At 35.3% G+C, this 19,273-nt stretch overlaps 1 long non-coding RNA gene across 1 annotated transcript in view; it reads left to right on the top strand.

The window, feature by feature from the left end:
• The window catches only part of LOC121037763 (uncharacterized), a 277,844-nt gene that overhangs the window by 3,343 nt on the left and 255,228 nt on the right, over positions 1 to 19,273 (top strand). The gene's annotated exons all lie outside the window — the stretch shown is intronic.

Raw genomic sequence — 19,273 nt, 5'->3', positions numbered from 1 at the left:
AGCCAAATTGCTTGGTTTTTACAACACTATGTTTGATTTATAGGGGTCTTTGAAATATTGAAATCACCCCCTGCACTAAAAAAAAAATGCAATATGTAGGCATTTTAGTATGGGAACATTAATAAGAATAATTTATAGGGGAAATGGGTTGCAGGGTTTTGGAAAATACTCAACTCTGAGCAAAATACGGTAGTGTCCATGAACAACACTGACATTCTAAAAGGAGGTACATATATTGAGGAGTAACCAGAGCCAATCCCAAAAGAGTATAATAATTTCTTAGATTTAAATAACATTTATAAAAATAACAAAGAAAAGGAATGTAAGAAATCAATTTATTTTGTTTTCCTCATAGTATGTTTATTATTATTATTTTTTTTATTGATAAATGGTTCAAAGTGACCATCAATCACATGCTTACTAAAAAATAAGGTTTCTATCTAGGCGTTTATCTGAAGACCATAGTTGTGTCTGTGTAGGAAGATGGGTGGATAGAGAAGGAAATCATTGTACATATTCAATATGCCAGGAATAGGGTATGACGGCTTACATGACTTTTTAGATTTCATTCCTTCCATATGACATGAGAAATGGGTGTTAGTGTTCACATATCATTGCCAGGAGTCAGAGAAGTAAAATGACATGCCTAACATCTCATGGTCAGTAAACCTTAGGTCAGATGTGCAATACAGAGAACATGTTGGTGAAAGGAAGAGAATAGAGTGAAACAATAGACTGATTTGAAAACATAGTGATTTTATACATAGTTTTAACATACCAAAATACTACCACATCCAGTGAGTCAAAAATTATCTCTTCAAATGCATGATATGATTTCAACCCCAGTTGGTGTGTGGGTATTGTGGGAATAGGCAATGGGTCTGGAAATGTGATTTGCATCCATCTTCAGAGTTGTCTCATCATGGTTTTATGTACCAATTAGTTGGTTTTATGACCATTTTAAGGTTAGAGGGAATCTTTCAAGATGCTTTCAACCAGGACCATGTTTGACAATAGACACATGACAAAAAAATTAAAATAAAGAGTAAGACAATTGTAGAAAGGTAATGGAAGAACAAAGAAAACAGGAAAATTGAGGGAGAAATGTTGATTGAATCCAATACCCTAGAGACACAGACTGCTCTGGATAATTTTATTCATTTGTGTTTGATTATGTTTTGAACACTTGGTATGCAGCAGCCTTTGTTCTGGATGGTGAAGATAGACCTCAAGGAGCTTACAACCTAGTAGGCATGACAACCAAAGAGATATGTGATGGTGCCACCACAGGGATAATTGGGAGTCACCATGGGAGACCCATGGAGGGCCCCTAACCCAACCTGAAAATGTTGGGAAAGCCTTCTTAATGGAAGTGGCAGTTAGACAGGGCTGAGACTAGAGAGGTAAGAAAGAGTTAGGCAAAGATAGGGAGCTTTGGGCAGGGGACATAAAAGTGTTCCAGGCATATTCTTTGATGTATATGAGAGTGAAATAGCACATTCTAGGAGATATAAGTAGTTGGAATCCTTAGAGTATAGAGTGAGAGACAGGAATTAGGAAGTAGGGTTATGAATAGACTAAGAGGCTACATATTCTGCCTTTGATTAAAGCAAACATCAGAGTGCCTGGGTGGCTCAGTTGGTTAAGCATCTGACTCATGATTTCAGCTCAAGTCATGATATTATGGTTCGTGAGTTCAAGCCCTGCATCAGGCTCTGTACTAACAGTGCAGGGCTTGCTTGGGATTCTCTCTCTCTCTACCCCTCCCCCACTCATGCTCTCACTCTATCTCAAAATGAATTAATTTAAAAAATTATAAAAAAATAAGTAAAGCAAACATTGTTATCACCACTGCCATCATTATGTCATTCATTTATTTGCTATTCACAAGCATTTATTATATAGCAGATACTCTGCCATTTAATATGGCATAAGAGTGTCCTACAACAGTTTGGGGAACCATTCCTGTGTTTCTTTTTTACTCATACTCACAATACTGCTGAAACCAGATGTGTGGGCTTTTTACACATCAGTGAATACTCTGTGACACCAAGTAGGGTGTCCTATGATTCATTTCAGTTCTGATACTGTCTAGTACTGGGAGATAGCATCAGATCTCACAAGTTAAGTGCTCAGTCCCACAAGACTGTGCCAATTCAGAAGTCTGTTGCAAGTCTCAGGCTGTCATTTGTACTTCTGACTGACTCTCTATAGTTTGGGGTTCCCATGACCCCCTCCTTGGATTCAGTAATTTGTTAGAATGGCTCACAGAACTCAGGGAAACACTAAATTATGTTTATCAGTGTACTGTAAAGGAAATAATAAAGGGTAAAGACGAACAGTCAGATGAAGAGATGCACAGAGTGAGTCTGGAAGTGTCTCTAGCACAAGACATTCTGCCCCCATGGAGTTGCAGCACGTGGATGTGTCCACCAATCTGGAAGCTCTCTGAACCCTGTACTTTTGGGATTTTTTTATGAGGTCCTCAACACATAGGTGTATGGTCAGTCAGCTCAGTGTCCAGTCCCACTCCCCTCCCTGAAAGTGGGAGGTAGGATGGAAAGTTCTAAGCTTCTAATCATGGCTTGGTCATTCTGGTGACCAGCTCCCATCCTGAAACCATTTGGGAGCCCACTAAGAGTTGCCTCATTAGGACAAAAGATATTCCTATTACGCAGGACATTCTAAAGGATTTAGGAGCTTTGTATCAGGAACCAGGGTCAAAGTTCAAATACCTGAACAAAAGATGTTCCTAGTGTTCCTATTACGTAGGAAATTGTAAAGATTTTAGGAGCTCTGTTCAAAGAACTTGGGCCAGAGATCAACATGTTTTTCATATTATTTCATGCTTTATTTATTGAATCCTTGTATCCTCCATAAGCCAAAATTTTCATTGTGCTTAAAAGTTGTTAGTATATATATATTAGATACTTACTAAGTTGTCTTGATATTGTAACTGATTCTAGATAGCAGCTAAGGTTAAAACTATGGGAAATTAAGAAAATATTTACAATAATGTCAAGAACAATACATTCATTAAAAATAAACTAGAACAAAAGAAGTATAAGACTTGTACATTGGGAAGTATACAATATCATTAAAAGAAATTTTAAATGATCTAAATAAGTGGAAAGACATTATTTTTATGGAATGAAAGATTTAATATTGTTAAGGTGATAATACTCCCAAAATTAATCTGCAAACTCAAGGCATTCCTATCAATATCTAGCTGCCCTTTTTGTTTTTTCAGAAATTGACCAGCTTTCTAAAATTCATAGGGAAATGGACCCAGAATGGCCAAAACAATTGTGTAAAAAGGAAACAAAATCAGAGGACTAACACTTTAAAATTTCAAAATTTATTAAAAAGCTACAGTAATCAGTGCAGTGTGGTACTGGCATAAGGATTTGTATCAATGGAACAGAATTGAGAGTCCAGAAATAAACTCTCATAGTCAATTGATTTTTGACATGGGTGTCAAGACAATACACTGGGAGAAAGAATAGATTTTAGAGGAACAGACTTCCAGTTATAAATAAATAAGCCACAAGGATGAAAAGTACAGCACAGGAAATACAGTCAGTAATATCATAATGGCTTTGTATGGAGACAGATGGTAACTACACATACCCTGCGGAGCATAGCATAATGTATAGAATTGTGGAATCACTATGTTGCATACCTGAAACTAAAATAACATTGCACGTCAACTATACTTCAACTTAAAAAAAGAGAATAGTTTTTACAACAGTTTTTTCCAACAGATCCAGACAACTACCTATCTATGTGCAAAAGAATAACATTAGACCCCCACCTTATACAATATACAAACATTAACTCAAAATGAATCAAAGGCATAGTGTAAAAGCTGAAACTAGAAGGAAACATGGGAGTAAATCTTCCTTTGAAGATTTCCTTTGACTTTGAATTAGGCAATGGTTTCTTAAATATTATACCCGAAGTAAAAATAGATAAATTGGACTCAATTAAAATTTAAAATACTTTTGTGCTATGAAGGGCACAACCAAGAAGATGAAAAGACAACCTATACATGGGTGAAAATGTTTGCAAATCATATATCTGGTTAGGGACTCATATAGAGAATATGTACCGAAAAACCTTTTACAAGTCAACTATAAAAAAAAATAACCCAATTAAATAGGTCAAAAGGACTTAAATAGATATTTCTCCAAAGAAGATTTGTAAATGGCAATAAGCACATGAAAAGAGGGTAGGCCTGGTTAGTCATCAGGGAAATGGAAATCAAAATCACAGTGAGACAGTTTACCCACAAGGATGGCTGTAATAAAAAAGTCAGATAATAACAAGTACTGGTGAATAATAATAATGAGTGATGTGAGGAAATCAGAACCCACATAAACTACACGTGGGAATATAAAATGGTGCAGCTACTTTGGACAATAGTATGGCAATTCTTAAAACAGTGAAACATAGTGTTTCACTTTCGCAATTCCATTCTAAGGTGTGTACATATATCTCTGTGTGTGTGTATAGATCTATATGTTTATGCATATATATCTATTTCTATATATATCTCCAAGAGAATTGAAAACATGTCTGCACAAAAACTTCTACATGAATGCTTATACAAGTATAATTTAAATTAGGGAAAAAGTAGACACAATCTAAATGTCCATCAACTACTAAATGGATAAACAAAATGCAGTGTATTTATACAATGGGATATTATTTAGCTATAAAAAGGAATAAAGTACTTAATGTATGCTATGAAAAGATGATCCTTGAAAGTGTTTTGCTAAATGAAAATAGCCAGATAAAAAAGACTACATATTGTATGAGTCCATTTATGCAAAATGTCAGAATAGACAAATTCATGAAGACAGAAAGTAGATTAGTGAAAAAGTAAATGAGGATGATTTAGAAGTCTCTTCTTTCTTTCCCCTGCAATAAGCGTTGATTTATCCAAAAGGCACATTATACACAATGCTTTTAGGCCCATGAAAAGTTTTACTGCAGTTTCACTAAAGAATATACTCTTGTTATCCACCTTACACAAATGCAGTAAAAGAGGATTTTTTATTTTTAGTGGAGGAACAGGTCAACAAGGGGAGTGTGGGATAGAGCCCACCAGTGTCATAATGAGATCCTTTCTGCTTCACTTGAAGACCTCGCTCCATCCCACCTGCAAAGAAGAGATTCCCAGAATGAAACACAAAGCTACATCTCTTTGTGCGAAATTGCATAAATGGCCATCATTCTTTGCAATACTGCCCATTTAGCGGTGGGCTCAGTTTCCCCATGCCTTGTATCTGTTAAACCTTTGATCTGGAGGGTGTGACAAATGTGACATTGTGACAGTTTCAAGCCTATGCCCCAAGAGGTCTTGACAGTTTCCAGGCTCATGCCCTTGGAACTGAGCATGTGGACAAGCTGGGCTAGCCTGCTGGAGGATAAGGGAGCAGGTGGAGGGAGGATCCAGTCATCACATATGACCCAGGAAGCCATTTTAAACCAGCAAGTCCAATCTGCCTGACACCTGATGTCAGGCACACACCTTATAGCACAGATCAGTGGAACGTGGCTCCTTAATAGCTTACAATAACAGCCCAATGTAGCCACTAACATTTTAATGGTGGACTCCAGTTCCTATGTACTAGTTCACAAAAACTACATAAAACTTACAATTTTGAAATATTTGTTCTTGAGTTTGGTTATGTTCATTTGACCTATCTGGAATACTTTTTCTTCAGTGGAATTTAGAAGATTATGTCCTTCCCCTGATTTCAGAAGGATTAGCAGTTAACACTGTGTTGGGAGTCAAAATGGTCTCTAGATTAAAATATGTGATCTTGGCATGAGCAGGGACTGAAATATAATTTCCAACTCTTGGATCAACCTCAGACATCACATATAAGCTCTTTTTCTTGCAAAGCAGCATGATAATTTACTTTATTCAATTATTTAAAAGTGCTAGCAATAACAACAGAAAATGAAAGTGCTAACAGAATATGGAAACAGTAACAGCATACAACACATTGGGTTTTTGAACACATAGCCTCAGGGTCCAGCCAATGGTGATTTTTATGACTTCAAAATATACTTTTGAAAAAGTGAAAGATACTCTTCACTTGCACTGTGCAGTTAGATGGCCAAGCAAATACTCTCCCTTTTAGTTTGACTCTGAAACAAATTGGTTATTATTTTTTCTCCAACAAAAGTAATTATAAGTCTTAAGTCACACCACACCACAAAACAAACCCCAGATAGTTGCAGAAAGGATGAAACCGATATAAATGTACTTTAATCTGTAAGATGGGATGAGAAGACGCTCTCATCATAAAAGCAAGGGAAAAATCACAAAAGGATATATGAGATTTGATGCTTTTGAAATATTTTGTAAAAATATCATAAAATTCAAATTCAAATAGAAAACTGGAAGCAAACACTACATGCAACACATATGACACATTAAACATTAATATCATTTATACATAAAGTTCATATGGATCAAAAAGGAAAAAGTCCCATAATTCATAAGAAAGTAATTAAATGTTTTATCAACTTCAAAAAACTCACTTGCAATCAAAGACATGCTAAATAAAAATAATAGACTAAATAATAATCTTATTTTCACCCATCAGTAATTCAGCAAATGAACTGAAGCCCTGCTTTTACTGGGTACTATTGCTAGGTCTTACTTTTACAAAACTAAATCACCTTCCTTTTGGGGGGGCGAAGGGGGGTTGAGTTGTGTGTGAGAAAAATAGACCAATAGGTCCACAATGCATGGTTATGCAGGTTGTGCACTGCTTTAAAGTGCTCAGTTTAAGATTCACATGGTCTCCTAAAGACCATGCAGTGCTCCACCCCATCGAGCCATAAACCCTGGAATGAGTTACATCTATTCAGTAAAATTTGGTATTACACATATGTTTATAGGCTAGTAGAGGCTCAACATGTGTGCACACACACATAAAACATGTAAGCGTAATATGGTAACTCCTAAAGGAAATTTTCAGACTTCTCTGAGACCACGGTCTGGTGTCTAAGGACAGGATTCTGGGAGGAGAGGTCATGAGCAGAGTCTTGAAAAGTACACTGAAATTGATGTCATGAATAAATGTGCATAGAGAACAGAAACTGTAATGCTCTAGAAGTGAGAGAATACATGGCACATTCAGCATGACTGGACTTTAGTGAGTGCAGAGAGTGTCTTTGATGGTTGAGGCTGGGAAATAAGGAAGAAAAAGATAGGAAGGACTTTATATAACATTACTTGCCAGGCATTTATCCTAGGTAGGTGACAGGGAATCATGAACAAGTTGCCAAGCAGGAAAATGACAAAGACATTTGAGTTTTAGGGAGATTAATCTGGCTACACTATGGAGAATAGATTGATAATGGCCTTGGGAAGGGATTAAGTCTGGCAAGTTTCTCTGTTTCTCTGAGTTTCTGCTCCCTAGGCCTTCCAGCCTTGCTATGGTACTAGACTTGAGTTCTCCGAAATATCTGTCTACACCAAATAGATATTCTTTCCTACCCTACTCCCCTTCTTCTACATTGTATATAATATGACAAGTCCACCGTTAATGAATGTGTAAGTCATAGGTCCAAGTACATACAGAATTTGAGTCTGACACAAATTACCATTAATCTGAGCCCCAAATTTCTGTGAGAGGGAAGATGGTAGTTTTAGACAGTGTTGGATGATTTGTTGAGTTTCACAGCCATGACCTGGTCTCAGAGTCACACATTATAAGGCAGGCTGCTGCCCTTCCTTGTTCCAGGGAATGACGATGGAGAAATTCCTAGGAAAAGGGAGGAGTTTTGAATTCACTTAGACTCGTTTCAATATGCTATACTAAATCAGGGAAGGCTGGTATTTTAAATGCAATCCAGGAAAGTTGGCTTTAAAGGGGGAGATGTAAGGGAATAGGAGGAACATCAAAGAGAATGGCAGACATAGTTATGAAAATTATCTGAAATATATCAAGAATTTTAACATCATTTATACCTTGGACCTAGCAATTTCCTTTCTAGTTTTCCAGGTGCTCTGGATATATCAGGTGTTCTAAATTACTGGAGTCTCTTTACTTCCTCTCTGCTTTCTTCTAGAAAAATCTAGTACTTCTTGATCTGTTCTCTTTGCTTCAGCACCTTTAATACACTGGGAAGTTTTCTTCTAGATTGCAGTTTTTGACATCTGAGCTTATGCTTATGCATTTTATGGGGGGGGGACTAAAATATCTCTTCCTCAACTTTCTTTTGTATCCTTTTTCCTCATCATTGTCAGGAACCAAGCCCATCATCAAGTCCTGCAGGAATATTTGTATTTCAGGGTGGATGGACTACTCTTCCCCTATGACACTTTCCACCATGCTCTCATTTCACTTACTTCCATGAACAGGGAAGATATTTTTGTAAAACTCTTATAACAAGAGTGTTTATTCTTAGAGGCTACAGACCATGTCTTCTTCATCTTAATAACTTGAAAGAATACTAGACTGCTTTGTCGAATGAATTTAATAAAAAAGATGACTATAGTCAAAGATATTGAGGAGGAACAGGGTAAAGATACTGATTAATGTTATCTTTGCTTAAAAGATTGACATATTAAGATATCTGGAGAGAAAATGAGGAAATAAAAAAGAAATACTTTCTGATCTAATAAAGGGAGAAGAAAGTCATGAGAAAAAAATAATATCTAGTCAAATACTTTCTCAAAAAGACAAAAAATAAAGAATTATAGAGCGTGTAGGATAAGTAGAAAGCAAAACAGGAAATAGAACTAAATCCAAATATATCAGTAATCAAAATGAATGTAATCTCCAGGTAATAGACAAGTGTATTGAGCAATGGCTTAAAAAAATCCAACTGCAAGGCAATTACAAAAGGCATAAGAAAGTGGGAGTTTGCAACTAAAATAATTGAAAATAACACTAAGCAAATACTTTTTAATACTTAAAAAAACTTTTAGTTCTTTTAAATATTTGTAGCTTAGCATTATTTGCAATATCAGTTGTAAAACTAGAAGCCTGGGGAAAAATTCTCATGACAACAAAGTAAATAAATAAATTATGTTAAAATAATGCAACTCATTCTAAACAGGAGTGAAAACAAATGAATTTAGACACGTACATCAACAAAGATGAATACAAAAATCAGGAGGACAATCCTGAAAGCAAGTCCTGAAAGCAAGCAAAAAATATATATTTTTTAATATAAAGTTTAAAACATGCAAACCTGTGGTGCCTGGGTGGCTCGAACATGCGAACCTGTGGTGCCTGGGTGGCTCGTTAGTTAAGCTTTGGACTCTTGATTTTCCTCTGGTCAAATTAGTTACATCTAGCCCTGCGTCTAGCTCTACTCTGACAGTACTTAGCCTGCTTAGGATTCTCTCTCTCCTCTCTCTTTGTCCCTCTCCCCCTTCTCTCTCAAAATAAACTTTAAAAACAAAAACAATGAGAACTTAAGCAATGCATTCTTTTGGGAATATAAACATATGACAAAGACAATAAAAAGGAGAAACAATAATAAACACAGAATTAATGACAGAGGTTACCTCTTACATGGAAGAAGACTGAGATCAGGCATACACAGTGGACTTGAAATATATTGGTGATTTTTTATTTGGTGGGTGCACTGGTAATCTATTCAATATCAGTCTTTAAGCCAAAATTTGTAAATAAATAAATAAATAAATACACGCACACATGCATGTATACATATATACATTTATATAGAGAGTTTGTGTTAATGTATTTCAAAATAAAATTAAACACAGGGGTGGCATCTGGGTGGCTCAGTCTGTTAGGCATCTGATTCTTGATCTCAGCTCTGGTCTTGATCTTAGGGTCCGAGTTCAAGCCCCACAAAACAAAACAAAAACAACTAAATTAAACAGAGGACTCAAATATATTTTGTGAAATTTTGTAAATATTTATTGAAAATAGTGGACAAGTACCTACATGTTAGAAACTTGACAAGAATCAACAGATTTCATATCTCTACATGATGCAATGTCAGAGAAATCATTTATGATGTAATATTGAGCTAAAATATGGTAACAAGCTGGAAAATGGTGAGAATAATGGTTTCCATTATAAACAGTGGTATTTCCATTTGGTAGGGTTATAGATATATTATTCTTTCTCTTGCTTCCATATATTTAACTTCCCAGATATTGTACATATTGTACATATTGGGTTCTTTTGAGTGCAGGTAAGTATATGTTATTTTTATGATTTAAAAACACAATCATAATCAATAGCAAAGGATTTTAAGAACAAGTACCAGAAAATAGCTACACATATTTTGCTCTATAGCCTTTGATTAATAAAGCACTTTCTCCTTTTGCTAGTTTACCTGGAAATCTGATAATAGTGAATCATTAGCATTTATAGTAAAGACAACTTCTGATTTGGTACATGGCAGTGGCCTGGGTGCATTATAAATATGTGATGGGAACCATGCCTTGGGTTCCCCTGAGCACAAGTGAATCTTCTAACTGAGTGCATTTCTTGGGGGAACCCTTGGGCTGAAATGAGATCTTGGCTTTTATGAAGAAAGATGCTTCTATGACAAAGTAACTCCCATACTTGTCCCACGTGAATTTTTGCCCTTATACTTTAACTGGTACATAATGGGGACAAAGGGTAACTGCTGTACAGGTTTGAGCAGTGCTGCATGTGCTCCAGTGAATATTCTCACTCGAGAGAAATGTCTAATTGTGCTATGCTGGAAGTATGGACTTCCTATTCTAGATTCTTGAAAGTGAATGTAATGCCAGTTCTGGCCACTGGGCTGACATAGGGCAAGCCATAAGCAAGTGTTTTCTAAATTAAAAGCAAAAATGCCTATGCAAAAATACAATAGTCTTATTCTGATTTCTAATGGTTATTTTAATTAATTCTTTTAAAATAATTAATGATAAATTTTATTACTATTTCATCAAGAATCTCAAGAATCTTTCCTTTCCTTGGGCCTTTATTCTAGACAAAATTGTTGGGTAGGTGATATCTATATTTAATGCCATCAATTACAACTCATGAAAGCCTTGTACCAATATTCTTTTGTTAGTTTTGTATATTTAAAAGCAATTGCTTTCAGTAAAAAACACAACAACCGTTTATAATCAATTTTTAGTGAGTATTAAACCTTATTTCGGATTGTGGAATATAACCAACCTCCCTCCCTCGCTTCCTTACTTTTTTCCTTCTTTCCTTCTTCTTTTACCTCTCTGCCCTTCCCTCCCTTCTTCCTTTCCTTTCTTTAAATCAAAATGAATAAACATACTAGAGAGATGTTTGAGTGGGAAAGAGAGCCTCTTGGAAACTGAAATCACAGCTAAACCCAAAATTAGATTTTGACTTCTTATCAAATAGTTGATTCCTTATATTTAATACCAGTCTTGCTTACATGCATATTTGGGAAAGATCACAATACTGATGATGAAAAAGGTTAAAAAATTGTTTCAAGAGAGCCCATGGTTTTTGATTGTTGTGGCCCAGGAATTATCTTGGAACTAAATATCCTTTTATTTTTTATCCTATGTCTTCAAGTAACACAAGAGAGTGTCAAAGTTAATAAATTTAAGATAGTTTGTCTCAGAACAGAACTTAGAAGATTTGTGTTAATTCTTCTGTTGTGTTTCTGATTTGAAGTACAAAAGAAGTAATAAATACCATGTTTTAGTATAAATACTCTTTTATAAAATACCTCTACAGTTTATTTAAATATGTTTACAGAACTATTCCTGAATAAGTTGTATTTCAGACATCCAGTTCAAGTCATTTCCCTTGGGTAAGACAAATAATGATAATCTCAACAGAGAAATATATAATTTCAAATTTGCTTCATTACTTAATCATCTTTGCCACAAACTACCAGCTAACAATTTAAATTTTGACATGGACACTGTGGAGTTTTATTTAAGAAGTTCAATTTTGTAGCTAGAATAAATTTATTCTAAATATTCCAAATGTTTCAGTTTTATAAGAAGATTTTGGATTTTGGATATTGTAAGATTTGTTAAATGCAAAAATGTGATTTCTAGGGAAATTGGAGGCTGTTGTTTATACCAAAGATAGCTGTTACAAGATGACAAGGAACCATGAACTTATTCAAAAGTACAGACATTTACAGTTCTAGCAAATCTTATTTAGGATCTCTGGAACACTCAAAATTGACTCAGTAAATTGCCACAATTCCTGCCTTGTTACCTGATGTGGTAAGTTGGCGGTCCTGAAGGCTGTTGTACCTGGAACAAAGGCAGCTGATAGGAAAGGGCACTATTACCATGCAAAGCTTGAAATCTAGTTTCACATCACCACAAACCCCAGACATGTACACCTGAAATGGATTATTTTGTAATTTAGAACTCATCAAAAAATAAAATAATTTTCTTTCTTCTTTAAGCTTTGTTGGAAATGTAAGCTTATAAATAGGAATAAATACATAAGAACCATAGAGTTATTGTTTCTAGAAGAGATTTGTTGGTAGCTGACTTCTCTTGTCTAAATTTTGATGGTTTGAAACAACCAGGATGATAAATGCACTCAGTGATTAAAACTGATATCTTAAGACCTTTAATAATGATCTAAAATATTTGGTTGAAATTACCATCCAGTGTAGTACATCTCAGTTAAAGTGATTAAATATGCATTTCTTCCCAACTTATTCTTATGGTAGAATAAATACTACCATATCTAGCTTCAGAAGAACATCATAGTGGCTTTGGACAAGGTTACTTTAACTCATCATAAGTTTTTTGAAGTGAAATTATGGTATCTCTCAAAGGGAAGCAAGCTGTTGTATTTTTTCTAGGACTGAAAAAGCAACATGTCTTTTGATAATGCGATAGTTCTCTAACCAGAACATTGTCAGAAAGCCCTGAAAATGAAATTGAATTATTGTAAAGATAATTAAAATTTTTACCCGTCAATCGATTGACCTGTGTTTTGCAAAAATGCTTACATATTTGCATATGTACAAATGTACATACAGAGTAGTGCAGTTCTTATAATAAAGTATATGCTTGAAACTTTGAAATAAAGACAAATGAATCCATGCCTGGACTCTGTAATATATTGTCAGTAGAGAAAGAATTGAGTTTTCCCAGCTGCATCAATTTGTCAGTTTTGTTGACAGACTGGGTACAATAAATTTCCATCCAGAGAAATCCATTCAGAGGCTCATCTCTTCCAGAAAATGTCTGCAATTCTTTTTATACATAGTGTTTGCCATGAACTGAAGAAGAGATTTTGGGTGATATCTGCATCTTCAGCTGGAGCCTTTTTTCTGTGGTCTTTCCTTAGAACAGAGGTTCAAGGAGAGAGTAGAGAGAGGCTAGGAAGAGATAGAAAGTATTAATGCTGTGGGTGTAGTTAATTCTACATGGGGTGGGACAAGACAGCCACCTTAAAAATAACAAAAACTGGAGAAGTACCTGTGTATCTAGAAACCACATACCTGATAAATAACCTTTAAAATAAATCATGTGTACAATGTGATGTATAAATTGAACTGTGGAAACCATCACCTGGACTTGCTTATATGGCCACCAGTTGCTTGAGATGAGAGTAGTGAGCCTGGTTTATATGTAGCATAATGATAACACATGCAGAGGATTCTGTGTGAGCTAGTAAAATGAACTCAACTTTGGTAGATGTGTGGAGTGTCTTAGTTGAGGCATGCAGACTGGTGAAAAAAGTTACTTAGTTTCCAGTTGAATGTTTGAGTTACTCTACATCTTTGAGCATATGACTTCTGAACTAAGAATATAAGGACTAGCTAATATGTTTCCCTCTTTCCTACCGATTGTCAAGTTTTAAAACTCTCCCAGAAATTACAGATTTGACAATAGCCAAAGTATGGAAAGAGCCCAAATGTCCATCAACAGATGAATGGATAAAGAGGTTGGGATATATATATATATATATATATATATATATATATTTATGAGTAAATATGAGTATTACTCAGCAATCAAAAAGAATGAAATCTTGCCATTTGTAACAAGGTGGATAGAACTAAAGGTTATTACGCTAAGTGAAGTAAGTCAGTCAGAGAAAGACAAATATCATATGACTTCACTCATATGGGGAATTTGAGATACAAAACAGATAAACATAAGGGAAGGGAAGCAAAAATAATATAAAAACAGGGAAGGGGAGAAAACATGAGAGACTCTTAAATACAGAGAATAAACTGAAGGTTGCTAGAAGGGCTGTGGGTGGGGGGTTGGGCTAAACAGAAAAGTGGCATTAAGGAAGACACTTGCTGAGATGAGCACTGGGTAGTATACATACGGGATGAATCACTGGAATCTACTCCTGAAATCATTATTGCACTACATGCTAACTAAGCTGGATGTAATTTAAAAATAAATTAATTATTAAAAAAAAAGAAATTACTGACTTTTGGAGAAGTGAGTAATTTTCTTGAATTTACAGCTATTAAGAACAGAAGTTGGACCTGAACCTGTATCTTTTGGTATTTACATTTTTCAACAAATATGCTGTTTTTCTTAAAGCTCCTCCCAAATTTAGGGTTCATGATATCGATATGTATCAATTCCAGGTAATTGCTAGAATCAGATTGCAAAGACTTGTATTCCAAATTAGATCTGTGGGAGATAAAAAGACTACATAATCTTGGTTACCCTGGTCTTGGCATTTAGTATGCAATTTTATATATGCTATCTCTGAACTTCATTTATCTATGGCATTATTTCCATATCCAGATTCAGTATTATATGTGGAGATTTAAAAAAAAATTCCATGGATATATGTGTATGTATGTTTGTGCATGTGAATGTATAAAATGCCAACCAGTAATATTGTTATCGGCATCATTATCATTTTAGGATACTATTCATTTAAACCCTGACTTGGTATGTGGTTTGTGAAAAACAAAACAGAAGCACTTTTTTTGATAATTTATTCATTATGAACTCTTTCCCTTGACCTTTAAATTCCAAGTTTATCTGGAAAATTCATTTCAGTGGCCTTAAACATAGAACTCTCCTGGAAATCAGAACTTTTTCAACTCAATCACAGTATCCAGTTTTGGTCTTAAGATGACTACATTTAAAAAAAATATGACTGGGGCGCCTGGGTGGCGCAGTTGGTTAAGCGTCCGACTTCAGCCAGGTCACGATCTCGCGGTCCGTGAGTTCGAGCCCTGCGTCAGGCTCTGGGCGGATGGCTCGGAGCCTGGAGCCTGTTTCCGATTCTGTGTCTCCCTCTCTCTCTGCCCCTCCCCCGTTCATGCTCTGTCTCTCTCTGTCCCAAAAATAAATAAAAAATGTTGAAAAAAAAATTAAAAAAAAATATGACTGAATGACAAATATCATTTGACCTTCCAGACATTTGTAAATAGGGCCCCGAGCCATCTAAGACATTTCCTCAAAAGGGACCTTACCAAAAGCATTCTCAAATAGTTATAAAATATCTAAATATTTTTATGGAAGCCATATAACTTATTTTAGCAGCTAAAACATATCAATTACTACAAATAGCCTTAGCCCTTTGGGTGAAAACAACAAAAAAGGAACTTTTGAAGTAATAAGTATATGAATCATATTGAAATCTTTACATTTCAAGTGTATGCATTTTTATTTTGGGCTTATTATTTCCATTCTTAATTTCTAAAATGCTTTTGTAATCATCTCGCTTAATACTTTAAAAAAAATTGCGGTCTATTTATATTTGAGAGAGAGACAGGGTGTGAACGGGGCAGGGGGTGGGCAGAGAGAGAGAGGGAGACACAGAATCTGAAGCAGGCTCCAGGCTCTGCGCTAAGAGCAGAGAGCCTGAGGCAGGGTTTGAACTCATGAACCATGAGATCGTGATCTGAGCCGAAGTCGGACACTTAACCAACTGAGCTACCCAAGTTTTGATGAGTCTTTTTCTTTATGGGAAATTCTTGTAGATAGTATAGTGGTTCTCATATTTCTATGTAAGTAGGTCTAATACCTGGCAAATATGTAATTTTTGAAACTTGTCTGAATGCATCATGGAGTCTGCATATTCACTTCTACTTGTGACCTGAATAATGGTCCTCCAAAGAAGTCCACGTCCCACTTCTGGGAACTGGTGTTACCTTATATGGCAGAAGGGACCTTGCAGTTGTGATGATGAAATTGTGAGATATGAAGATTATCCTGGACTATCTAGATGGGGCTAATGTAATCACACATGTCCTTATTAGAGGGAGGCGGGGGGAAGGAGATTTGACCATAGAAGAAAAAGATGAGAGGATGATGGAAACATAGGATGAATTGATCCATTGTAAGATGGAGGAAAGGGGCACGAATCAAGAAGTGCAAACAGCCTCTAGAAGATAAAATAACAACAAAAACAGCAACAACAAGAAAATGGATTCTCCTCTGAATCTCACAGAAGGAACAGAGCCCCACCAGCACATTGATTTTAGACTTCTGACCTCTAAAACTAGGAGAACGAATTTGTATGCTTTTAATCCAATACAGTTTTTTTGTTTTGTGTTGTTTTGTTTTGTTTTGTTTTGTTTTGTTTTGTTACAGCAGCAGTAAAGCAGTAGGAAGCTAATCCACCACTGGGCTGAATAACTGAGATTATACATGTTTTTGTCCTACCTCCTTTAAATAAAATATTAGTTGAAAAAATCTGGAATTTGACAGTTTTCAGAGACGGCAGCTAAGGAATTTTATAATGGTTGTGATGACTCTGATATATGGGTATAGGTTAAAGAGAAAGGGGGAGAAGATGGAAAACATCCTCCTTAACTGGTGGTTACTTTGAATGGAATTGTTTTTAACAAATGAGGTGGTCAGTGCCTCCCTTTGCAAAAGCAATGATCTCTTCAGCTGATATTAATAAATGATACTGGCAATGATACTAGCTCATTTTTTCATGTCCTTCCCAATCTTCACATTCTCCATATCTTAGATCTTTTCACTCATTCATGAACACTGCCTAATGCACCAGAACATTGCATTAAGTGGCTATCTGGCACTCTATATAAGCATTAAAATAAAAGAGTCATCAGGAAGGAAAAAAAAGATTATAGTAGAAAGAAAGGCCTTTTGTAAATTGCTTTCCAAGAGCTAGGCACCATTCCAGGAAAATGAAGGGCACTTTCAATGGACTTTAACCTTCTCCCTTTGGTGGTATTAAAAGACCTTCTTTGGGACATTATACAAGCCAATGGTGAATATTTTGCCAGAAATTTTCCATTAAAATTGTAATCACTTAATACTCTGAGGTTAGCCAAAGAGATTTTATTATATAGAGAGTGATGTTAAAATTTGCATTTTAAGTTAATTACTATTAACAGAACAAGCCTGTCAAATATTTCTCCTTTTGGGACTCACCCAACTAGATTTTATTTTTTCCATATATTTGTGCCAAAATATCAAGAATTCCCATTGAGGAAACGAAATAGTAGTTCTTTTTAAGAAGAAAACCTATGTTTTCAGTACTGTTATTCTTAGGAGAAATAAATATTCCTGACAGGTTGAAAGTGATAGAAACTTAGACATGAGAACGTAAACATTCCATATACCTTGTCTATAATGAGCATTTAAGGTTCAACAAAATGAAACTTGAAAGAAATGTTAGTGTTGGTTAAAGTGAAATATAAAGAGAGAGATGTGAAATATATGATGATACCATAGTCACTTATGAAATACAGGTGTAGAACCAAATTAGAGAATTTTATGTGCAGGTTCAGCTATAGTCTGTGATCACTCTCTACACCTCATTCTTTCTCCCATTAGTTAATTTGCTTGAAATCAGGGTTAGAAAAGAAGAGATTTAGCTTGCATATTTACTATATGCCATGTACTGTCTATCTCATTTACACCACTTGGTTAACTGCATTTCAGAAACTAAAGGAAGACTGAAACCTTGGGAGGTACCTTATTTAAGACTTTGCAGGTAGCACATGATGGAGAGAAGATGGGAAGTTAAGTCTTTTGATGCAAAGACTATGCTCTTTCCTCAGATTGGCGGGGTTGGGGGGGGCGGTATTCAGAAAAATGAGTGTCAAAAGGGGAAAGGGAATGTCCGATATTTCTTAATGGAGTTGACGTAGAAGGAATGGTATTGTCAAGGTCTGTTGAATTGTTGTATGAGGTTTTGTTCTTTGTATATATGTGTATGTATACACATGTATGTATGTAACAACTGGTAGCATCTGTTAGTGGAGAGATTCATTCACCAAAACTTCTTTTCACAATCTTTGGAATGGTTTTGCAAAGCTGAAGTAATTAAATGGATCTGTGATCATATTGACAGTCTAGTATTTATAGAAACACAGAACTGATAAGTAAATTACATATGTATTATTTTTGCTAATTGCTATCTAATCTTATCTAGGAGAAAAGTTGTATAATTGTCATTTTGCAATGGCCAGAAGTATTTTTATTGACCTATAGAGATAGCAGAGTATAGTATACTAAACATATAGAAATAATGTTAGAAAAAATTTTAAAGGCATTATGAGCCAGATAAGCTTTTAATTTGTTTAAGTGAATGCCAGCACAATCCTTACAATTACCTTATGAAGTAGGTGCTATTGTAGTCTCCATTTTACATACTCAAGAACTGAGCTCCACAGAAGTAAAGTAACTTGTACAGAGTCACTCAGGTAATAAGAGCTATAATTGGGATTCAGTGACATCCTGGCTTTAGAGCGCATATGATTCAATATATGATTTCTAATAGGAGCTGGACAGATTGTCTTAGGATAGTAAAATGAAGGGGAAAATAGGGAAGGAATAGTAAGATGAAACTTCCTAGAGCTGAACTATGATGTGCATCATCAGCACAAAAGAGTCCATCAAGGACAGAGGAGGATGAATGGAAATTCACAGTTAGGCACATCCCTCATGAAATCTCAAAGTATAAAAGATATTTTAAAAGATTCCAAAAATACACAGAGACAAAACAACAAGCTGGCTACTCACAAAGAAATGAGAATTAGAATGGTATTTGACTTTTCGTCAGCAAAACTGAATGTGACAGTGGGGGGAAAAAGTTATTCTAAGTTCCAAAGGAAAAGGTGATTCCTTGCCAAAATATCAAGGGCAAGTGCAGCTTAGACACATATTTGGATATACATGGACTCCTAAAGTTTACCACTAACCTCCTAAAGTGATTTTCTAGAATGCACTCCAACAAATTTAAGACAAAATACAGGAAGAAGGAAGACATGGGATTCAAAACACATCATGTAAAACTTGAGTAAAATTAAAAAATCCAGCTTTTAACTGTACAGTTGGCTTAGAAGACGAATAAACTAAAGT

This window comes from Herpailurus yagouaroundi, unplaced genomic scaffold (genome assembly GCF_014898765.1).
Source record: "Herpailurus yagouaroundi ecotype Mexico unplaced genomic scaffold, PumYag 28, whole genome shotgun sequence".
In the NCBI taxonomy this organism is placed as follows: Eukaryota; Metazoa; Chordata; class Mammalia; order Carnivora; family Felidae; genus Herpailurus; species Herpailurus yagouaroundi.
This window is presented reverse-complemented; position numbering and strand designations above follow the sequence as displayed.